This window comes from Macrobrachium nipponense, chromosome 12, assembly GCF_015104395.2.
Source record: "Macrobrachium nipponense isolate FS-2020 chromosome 12, ASM1510439v2, whole genome shotgun sequence".
Lineage (NCBI taxonomy): Eukaryota > Metazoa > Arthropoda > Malacostraca > Decapoda > Palaemonidae > Macrobrachium > Macrobrachium nipponense.
The window spans coordinates 52,373,231-52,381,924 of record NC_087205.1 but is presented as its reverse complement, the minus strand read 5'-3'; the positions used below and the strand labels follow the sequence as shown (position 1 = coordinate 52,381,924).

The following is an 8,694-nucleotide window of genomic DNA, read 5'->3' as shown; positions in this document are numbered from 1 at the left end:
TACAATAATATGATAATAATTTAAGGTAAATGTGATGTAGTATATTACAGAAGGTACACATTTGGTGTTTCTATTTCTTCCTTCTTTTATCTCTCTCTCTTTATATTGTTCATCTTAGCGTCGTTTCTCCTCTGTTGAGGGTTAACTACTAATATGACCATCTCTGTCTGGCCATCACAGACTTAAAGTCTGTGGGGTGGCTTTTGATTCTCACTTATGGTTCCTATCTTGTGCTCCGCATACACCATAGTGAGAATCATCACAGAGATATGTCTCAATAAACTCATTATCATCTTATGTTTACCCCAAAGTAAAACAGAAGTCTGTAAATGTTCTGCTCTATTGCATCTGACCCATGGGCCACTGGGATGAATCAGGATGATATTTCAGGCAATACAGCAGTTTTGTCTTCTATATACATTTTTTCTAATTTGTAGAGTATTCAACCTATAGTTGTTCCCCCAGGATTGAAATGAATGTCAGACTTTGCTGTTGCCTTCCCTGCTAACTGCTTCCAGGGTGAAGAGAAGTGTTCCTTCCTGAACCAACCTTTGCAGTGACAAGAAGCAGTTCTTCAGGCAGTACAATCTCTTTGTTTACTTGACTAAAGACTTCCAGCATTCATTGCAAGCCAGGCTTTCTCACTGAACAGCAATGAAATAATAGCTAATTTCTCTTCCAGCATTTGTAGAATTTCAGGACTCACTGCAGTCTTCACTGGTTGGTGTCATATACAGGACTTTTTCTCTAATCAGAATTGAGAGAGTTAACATCTCTCCGATTCTATTGTGAAAGACATAAGTCCACGCTTGTCATAGTCATTCATGCAAGTAGTAGTATTGTTTTTCCTCAGTTGAGATTCAACTACTGATGAGTAACTTTTCTCAGTCTTGCCACCATTGGGCCTCAGTTCTCTGGATGGCATTTGTCTCTCATTTAAGGTACACAAGCCTTTGTGAGAATTATCTGACAGAATTTCGTTTTTCAAAACTTCATCTCATCTCTCTCCGGCATTGCAGTAATACCCTTCAGAAGGCAGGTTTCATGTCGCGACTCCGTCTTGGACGTTGAATCATTCTGCATGTGTTGATGGGTTCGAATCCTTCATGATCCCCTATGCCTTGGACTTTGTATTTGTTGATCCAGATCAATCATTACTTTGTCCTATTGGCATGTTGTGGTACCTGCAGGAGACTCAACATGCTTCACTTGGACCTGTGGTGGATGCTCAAGAAGTTGTGTTTTCTTACCTGGCTCCTTCAAGAGGACAAGTTGCATCTCCCCTATGGAGTGCAGTTCTAGAAGTAAGAGGGATGCGAGAGTGACTGTCCTCTCCTTCTCCTTCCTCCTTGTCCTTCTACTTCTCTTTTTTCGAGTTATTGAGAATAAGACTTGAACATACACTTGCTGGTCGGGCGTTTGGTGCAGTAAGCCTACACATTGAGCTTTTCTGTTTTTCTTGTTAGATTCATGGAAGCAATCCTGCTCTTTCCTCTAACAAGGGGAGGAAGGAGAATAGGGCAATAAGGCAAAACCCTCTCGGTGCTTTGCCTTAATGCCTCCGTTTTGGAATATTCTTTCCAGCCTTTTTTGTATGAGTTATGTTTTGTCACTCATTTCGAAAAGGCCCAGAAGTCTGACTCTTGATTTCGCAGTTCTTACACTCTTGTCAGTTTGTCAGAGGCAGGGCAATCCTACTCGCTCTTTCAACCAGAAGGAATAGCCCAGGTGTGCTGAACTTCAGTCAGTTTTAGAGACTCGGATTCCTCCCTCCAATTAGTGAGTCTTCCTATTATAAAGGACTGAGGGTTTATGTATTGTGTAGGAACAAATCACAATTTTTTAGTGTAAAATGTATTTCACATATTTATACTAACCTGAGGTCCTTTTTACTACTGTCCACCTCATGTCACCCCTCAATCTGAAACCTGGGTTGAAAGGCAAAGTGGAATGTTTACATATCATACCGTAGTTACTGCCTAACCACCTTGTTCAAGAGTTTTAATGGTTGTGTTCCAACTTTGCCGTGAGCATATTCCTATTGTAAAGGACCTTAGGTTTGTATAGTTAGGAAAAATACAATTTACCTTCAAAAATTATGATTTGGAGTGCTATGTGTTGCTTTTTGAGATAGAATCTGTATGCAAATCTTGATTGGTCGTCCTTCAATTATTGAAGTAATTTGTTCTCTATCAATTAGGCATAAAGTTTATTTGGAAGCTATACTTTTTGTTATGTGTTCTTCTGTTCTTTAATTGAAAATTTTTACAGATGGGATGACTCTCTTTCGCATGCCCAGAGTAATTAGGCGCTTAATACGGAGACGGACAAGACATATACCAGAAAGAGACGCTTTAACAACAAGGTCAGTCAATCATTAGATTATCAAAACTGCAAAAGTATGTTAAAAAGTTTTATGTAAGTAACTTACCATGTGATTACTTAGCTAGTGATTATGCTCATACAGCATCCTAAACTAAAAGATTTGCAGACAAGTGACTTGCAAAGCAGGGATGACAGGCCCCTCCCACTGGAATGGAGTCCTGGTAGCGACAAAAGCCAGAAGTGTCATTCTGTTTTATGCCGCACAACTGACAACATGTTCTTGCTCCTGTGTCTCATCAGTTAGTTATGTCCGGTTCTAGCGCTTCCAGCCTTCACTATTGTAGCGAGGGTTGCAAGACTAGGTTAACGAACCTCTGTTATGATGCAAACACCACGTTCAATAAATGTTGGGGGCAAGTATGTACGAGAGAGAGCTTACTTGCTCGGAATGCAAAGACTGGGATGAAAGTAGGCGGAAGTTACTTGAATCACATCTTAGTAAATTGGAGAGAAATAGGATTAGAAAGGCGGCCGCTCGTGCGGAAAGTAGGGCCACTGCTAGTAGTGATTCTTCTTCTAGGCCTAAGATAGACTCCGGTCTTGCTCTTCCCTCTACTCCTGGACATAGCCTCTCTCCCCCATCCTCAGTCCTCCTTCTTTTCCTCCACACACTCCCATGCTCAGCTCCCATGCTTCTGACCCCAATACCATTGCCAATCTTGAGTCTAGGATTAATTCCAAGTTTGACAAAAATTTAATTTAGTTGTAAGTTCAGTGTCAGGAAAAAGAGTGTTCCTTTGGGTTCTTATGGACAAATTTGAAAATGTGTGGTGATAACATGCCTAGCGATGTGTTAGTGGAGGAGGTGGTTTCCTGTCCTGTTGGTAGAAGACATACTGGAGGTCCAAAGGAGGCTGATAGTGTTTGCCCACAGGTTCCTGCCCCCTCTCTTGATCCTGTTGCTAAATTCCCGGATTTGACCGACTGCTGTTGGAAAGCCATGTCTGTGGATGTGCTCTGCTTGTCGTCCAGTTTGGATTTGGAGTCTGATCACAGGTGTTGTAGAAGCTACCTTGATTCTTCTTAGCCATTGAAAAGGCATATGGTGGATTTAGCTCCTGCTTCCCCTCTACCAGTCAAGCATTATAGGGACACTGACAACCCCTCCCTTCGTGCAGCTACGGGGTAGGTCCCTCAGTATTTGCCTATGTGAAGTTGCCTACACATCCATGGGATTTGCCTGTGTCTTTTTCTCCCAAGGTTCCCAAGCGCCACAAGCACCGATCTAGACACCTGTCGTCTGAGCACCTGTCTTGTCTTGAGATCCCAGTCCTAGCTCCCATGCTCCCTGGGCTTGCTCCTGTGCTTCCATCTCAGGCTCCTGCGTGCCCTACACTGGCTCCTGCGCGCCCAGCTCTTGCTCCCGCGTGCCCAGCTCTTGCTCCCACGTGCCCAGCTCTTGCTCCTGTACTTCCTGCCATTGCTCCTGTGCACCATACACCTGTTCTTACTGTGGACTTGCAACACCTGCGCCGTCTTCTGGACTCTCTGCTCAACCTCAGCAACAAGTTCATGCTTCGGAATAAGATGACCCTCCTCTCACTTCTTTCGAGGAACAACTGACTGAAATTTTGACTTTTATCATGAAAGTGCCTTGCTCCAAGACTGTTGATGACTTATCTCCTGTTTCTTTGGAAGATGAAGAGTATATAGAACCAGACACTTCACAACTTTCAGCCTACAAGTCTCTTCTTCACTTTCTCCTGGAGAATTATCCCCGTTCTTCACACCATTATCATTGTCTACTGCATCCACCTTCCTTATGGCTCTTGTTCAAGAAGATCAAGCTCTTCTTTTCAAGATAGTGCTTTCATCCTCATCTAAGAAAGCGTTGAAGGTGATCACAGAATGGCTTTCAATGAAGAGGGAGTAAGGGAAGGCTATGTTTCCCTACCCTCTTCATTTGATCAAGAGGAATTAGTATCAGCCTTATGTTGTGGTAGGCTGAATGTAGAGCATAAATGTGAATGAATTTTGTTTTTTAATATTTTTTGTCAATATGTTGTTTTTGAATGTGTTGTTGAAGAAATATAAAATTTTCTTTTTTCTTTTTTACTCGTAGTTGCTGCCTTGCTCTTCTTCTACCTGACTTGATAGAAAGAAAGGAACCAAAGAAAGACAAAAAAGAAAAGTACAGGCAGTCCCTGGCTTATGATGGGGGTTCCGTTCTTGAGACGCATCATAAGCTGAAAATAGTCATAAGCTGGAACATTGCCAAAAATTATAAAAAAAACCTTACTTTTAATGTTTTGGATGTACAGTGGTACCTCGAGATACGAAAGGCTCAACTTACGAAAAATTCGAGATACGAAAGCAAATACGAAGATTTTTGCAGCTCTACATACGAAAATAGTTCAAAATACGAAAGGTTGTTGCTGTAAAGTCCGAGATTCGCCCGGACCACCGATAACAATTTTAAAACTCGCGCGCCGCCAACTAAGTAGACTCGCCACCATCCTCCCGCTCTCCCATTGGTTCCTTATGCTAGTCACTGCCATGAGATCCTTCGCTCCTATTAGTCAGCATTTCTCCCATGATGCGTCTACGTAGTGGTGTGCTCTTTCGGCCACTTCACGGCATCATCGGTATCGTACGCACGCGGTATTCGTTCGTTCTATACGATTTTGTTTATTAACGTAAATTCGTTAGTGATTTCGTTGTAGTATACTTTATTGTGTTGTGTGAGAACTTTACTACATACGTATACATACTACATAACATAATTACGTACAGTATAGACGTAGTCATGGGCCCCAAGAAAGTTGAAATTCACGGAAAGAAGAGGATGCTTTCTTTGGAGACGAAGATGGAGATAATTAAAAAGTATGAAGCTGGTATGCGATTGAGTGTGATTGCCAAGGAATACGGCCGAAATCCGTCAACAATAGGCACCATCCGTAAGCAGAAAGATGTCATCAAAGCAGCTACACCTTCCAAGGGCGTGACTATTTTAGTCCAGCAAGAGGAGCCACATGCACGATGGAATGGAAAGGCTTCTTCTTGTCTGGATAAAAGACAAAGAAATCGCTGGCGATACGATAACGGAGACGGCAATCTGCCACAAGGCCAGTGCTATTTTCGGCGATTTGATTGCCCAGGCCGAAGACGACGGAGGAGAAGGGACATCAACGCCAACCCCAGAGTTCAAGGCTTCTCATGGGTGGTTCGAAAAATTCCGTAAATGGACTGGCATCCATTCAGTGGTGCGGCATGGGGAAGTGGCCAACTCGGACACGAAAGCGGCCGAAGCCTTTATTAAGACGTTCGACAAGATGACTCTCAACGAAGGCTACAGTTATCAGCAAGTCTTCAACTGTGATGAGACTGGCCCATTTTGGAAAAAAATGCCTCGTCGGACGTACATCACGCTACCCGGGCATAAGCCTATGAAAGACAGGCTTACGCTCGCACTTTGTTCCAACGCCAGTGGGGATTGCAAGGTGAAGCCCCTACTTGTGCATCATTCGGAGACTCCTCGAGCCTACAATGGCCCCACAAAGTGCTTAAGGAAAAGCTTCCAGTGATGTGGAGGGCTAATGCAAAAGCCTGGGTAACGAGACTTTTGTTCACCGAGTGGGTAAATCTGTGTTTCGGCCTGACTGAAAAAATTCTTGGAAGAGAAGCGCCTCCCTCTGAAATGTCTGCTGGTGTTGGACAATGCCCCTGCTCACCCTCCTGGCCTTGAGGAAGATATCCTAGTGGAGTATTTGTTTATCAAGGTTCTTTATCTTCCGCCTAACACCACCCCTCTCCTCCAGCCCATGGACCAGCAAGTGATATCGAACTTCAAGAAGCTGTATACGAAACATCTTTTCAAGAGATGTTTCGACATCACCGATACCACAAACCTCACCTTGCGTGAATTTTGGAAAGAGCATTTCGATATCGTAATATGCATCCAACTCATCGACCAAGCTTGGCAGGAGGTTTCAAGGTGAACCTTGAATTCCTCGCGGAGGAAACTCTGGCCTGATGCCGTATCCGCCCAAGACTTTGAGGGATTCGATGTGGGCGAAGCTGGTGCTGCAGATTCAGGAACAGTTGACGATCCTGAAACTGTTTCGCAAGGAGATCTTGATGAGATCGTTGCACTCGGCAAGTCCATGGGGCTGGTCGTCTACGAGGACGACATCAATGATCTTCTCGAGGAGCACTAAGAGGAGCTTTCGACGGATGACCTGAAGGAGTTGGAGGCTATGCAACATAACGTCGTTCAAGAGGAGTTCTCTTGCAGCGGCAAGGAGGACGACGACTCTATGACAACGGCAGAAATTAAGGATGCTCGAGCTGCTTTTCATAAGGTGCAATCATTCGTAGAAAAGAGACACCCTGAAAAGGCTTACACAGGTCGTATGCTTGGACAGTTCGATGACGTTTGCCTGAGTCGTTTCAGGAATATTGTCAAAAGCAGGCAGAAGCAATCTTCCATGGATAGTTATTTTTTAAAGAGACCTTTAGTAGGAGTAAGCAAAAAGTAAGAACCAAGTGATACTACTACGAAAAAACAAAGTTGAAAGTGGTGAAGAAGTCAAAATTTTGTAAAAAAAAAAAAAAAAAAAAAAAAAAAACAAAAAAAAAAAAAAAAAAAAAAAAAAAAGTAAAGAAAAAATGTAAAAAATAAAATTTTTTTTATTTTTTTATTTTAATTTGTTTGTAAAGTTAAGTGTTACAGTTTTGTTTATGTGTTTCGTAAAGTTTAGTTTATGTTTTCCTGACATTTTTTTATGTGTTTCATAAAGTTAAGTGTATGTATCTGCTGTTTGTCCTCCTCCTCTGTCGCCACTTTCGGAGATAGCCTCACTCGAAAGGTAAGCATTTTACTACATACGTACGTATGTACGTACAGTATTTCTTGTTATACCAGTTTACCACTAATACCCACTTTTATTTACAGGGACTCGGGTAGTTTACAGTATTAGCGTACGTATTAAGTTAGGTATAAATGGTCCAAATTGTTTGTAGTACAGTGGTCCCCCCGTATTCGCAGGGGTATGCGTACCAGACCCCCCGTGAATAGTTAGAATCTGCGAATGTTTGGAACTCCTATAAAAATGCTAAAAACAGCCTATTATGTAGCTAAAACTCAAGAAAAACCCACTAAAGTGGTGAAGAAGTCAAAATTTTGTAAAAAAAAAAAAAAAAAAAAAAAAAGTAAAGAAAAAATGTAAAAATAAATAAATTTTTTTTTTTTTTTTATTTTAATTTGTTTGTAAGTTTAAGTGTACAGTTTTGTTTATGTGTTTCGTAAAGTTTAGTTTATGTTTTCCTGACATTTTTTTATGTGTTTCATAAAGTTAAGTGTATGTATCTGCTGTTTGTCCTCCTCCTCTGTCGCCACTTTCGGAGATAGCCTCACTCGAAAGGTAAGCACATTTTACTACATACGTACGTATGTACGTACAGTATTTCTTGTATACCATGTACACTAATACACTTTATTTACAGGGACTATGTAGTACATATTAGCAGTACGTATTAAGTTAGGTATTAAATGGTCCAAATTGTTGTAGTACAGTGGTCCCCCCGTATTCGCGGGGGATGCGTACCAGACCCCCCCGTGAATAGTTAGAATCTGCGAATGTTTGGAACTCCTATAAAAATGCTAAAAACAGCCTATTTTGTTAGCTAAAACTCAAGAAAAACCCACTAAAAATTTTCATACATGGTTTTTTTAATAGTTTTATCACAAAAAGTGCATTTTATGATGAAATTCATCAAAAAAACCAGGAATTTGTGGATATTTATCATTGAAAATACCGCGAATGCGCGAATTTTCCGCGAATAATGCAGGGAAACGTTCCCGAGAGAAATCCGCGAATGTGAGAGTCCGCGAATCTGGAGAACGCGAATACGGGGGGTCCACTGTATTTCATTGTTTATAGGTCAATTTAGCTGTATTATGAAATTTACTGGGGTGTTTTTGGAGGGCTTGGAACGGATTAGCCATTTTACATGTAAAATGTGGTTCAAGATACGAAAAACTCATGATAAGAAGGCCGCCTCAGAACGGATTAATTTCGTATCTCGAGGTACCACTGTATTAAAAACTATGTAAATTGCATTTTTATTGCATTTTTCTGTAAAAAAAACCTTCAAATATTAATTATTTCGTATTTTGGGAGTCATTTATTCTGTCAGATCAGTGTCGGAAGTATTGTAACCCTGGAACATGCGTCGTATACCTGGAAATTATTTCTGATGAATATAATTGAAAAGTGTTGTAACCTCGGAAAGTCGTAAGCTGAACCTGTCATAGGCTGGGGACTGCCTGTAGTTGAAAATAGAGAAAGGATAAGAAAATTAGAGAAA

General features: G+C 41.4%; 1 pseudogene; it reads left to right on the top strand.

Moving 5' to 3' along the window:
* The first annotated feature begins 2,175 nt into the window (after nt 1–2,175).
* Nucleotides 2,176–8,694, top strand: part of LOC135224535 (serine--tRNA synthetase-like protein Slimp) — a 34,215-nt pseudogene continuing 27,696 nt past the window's right edge.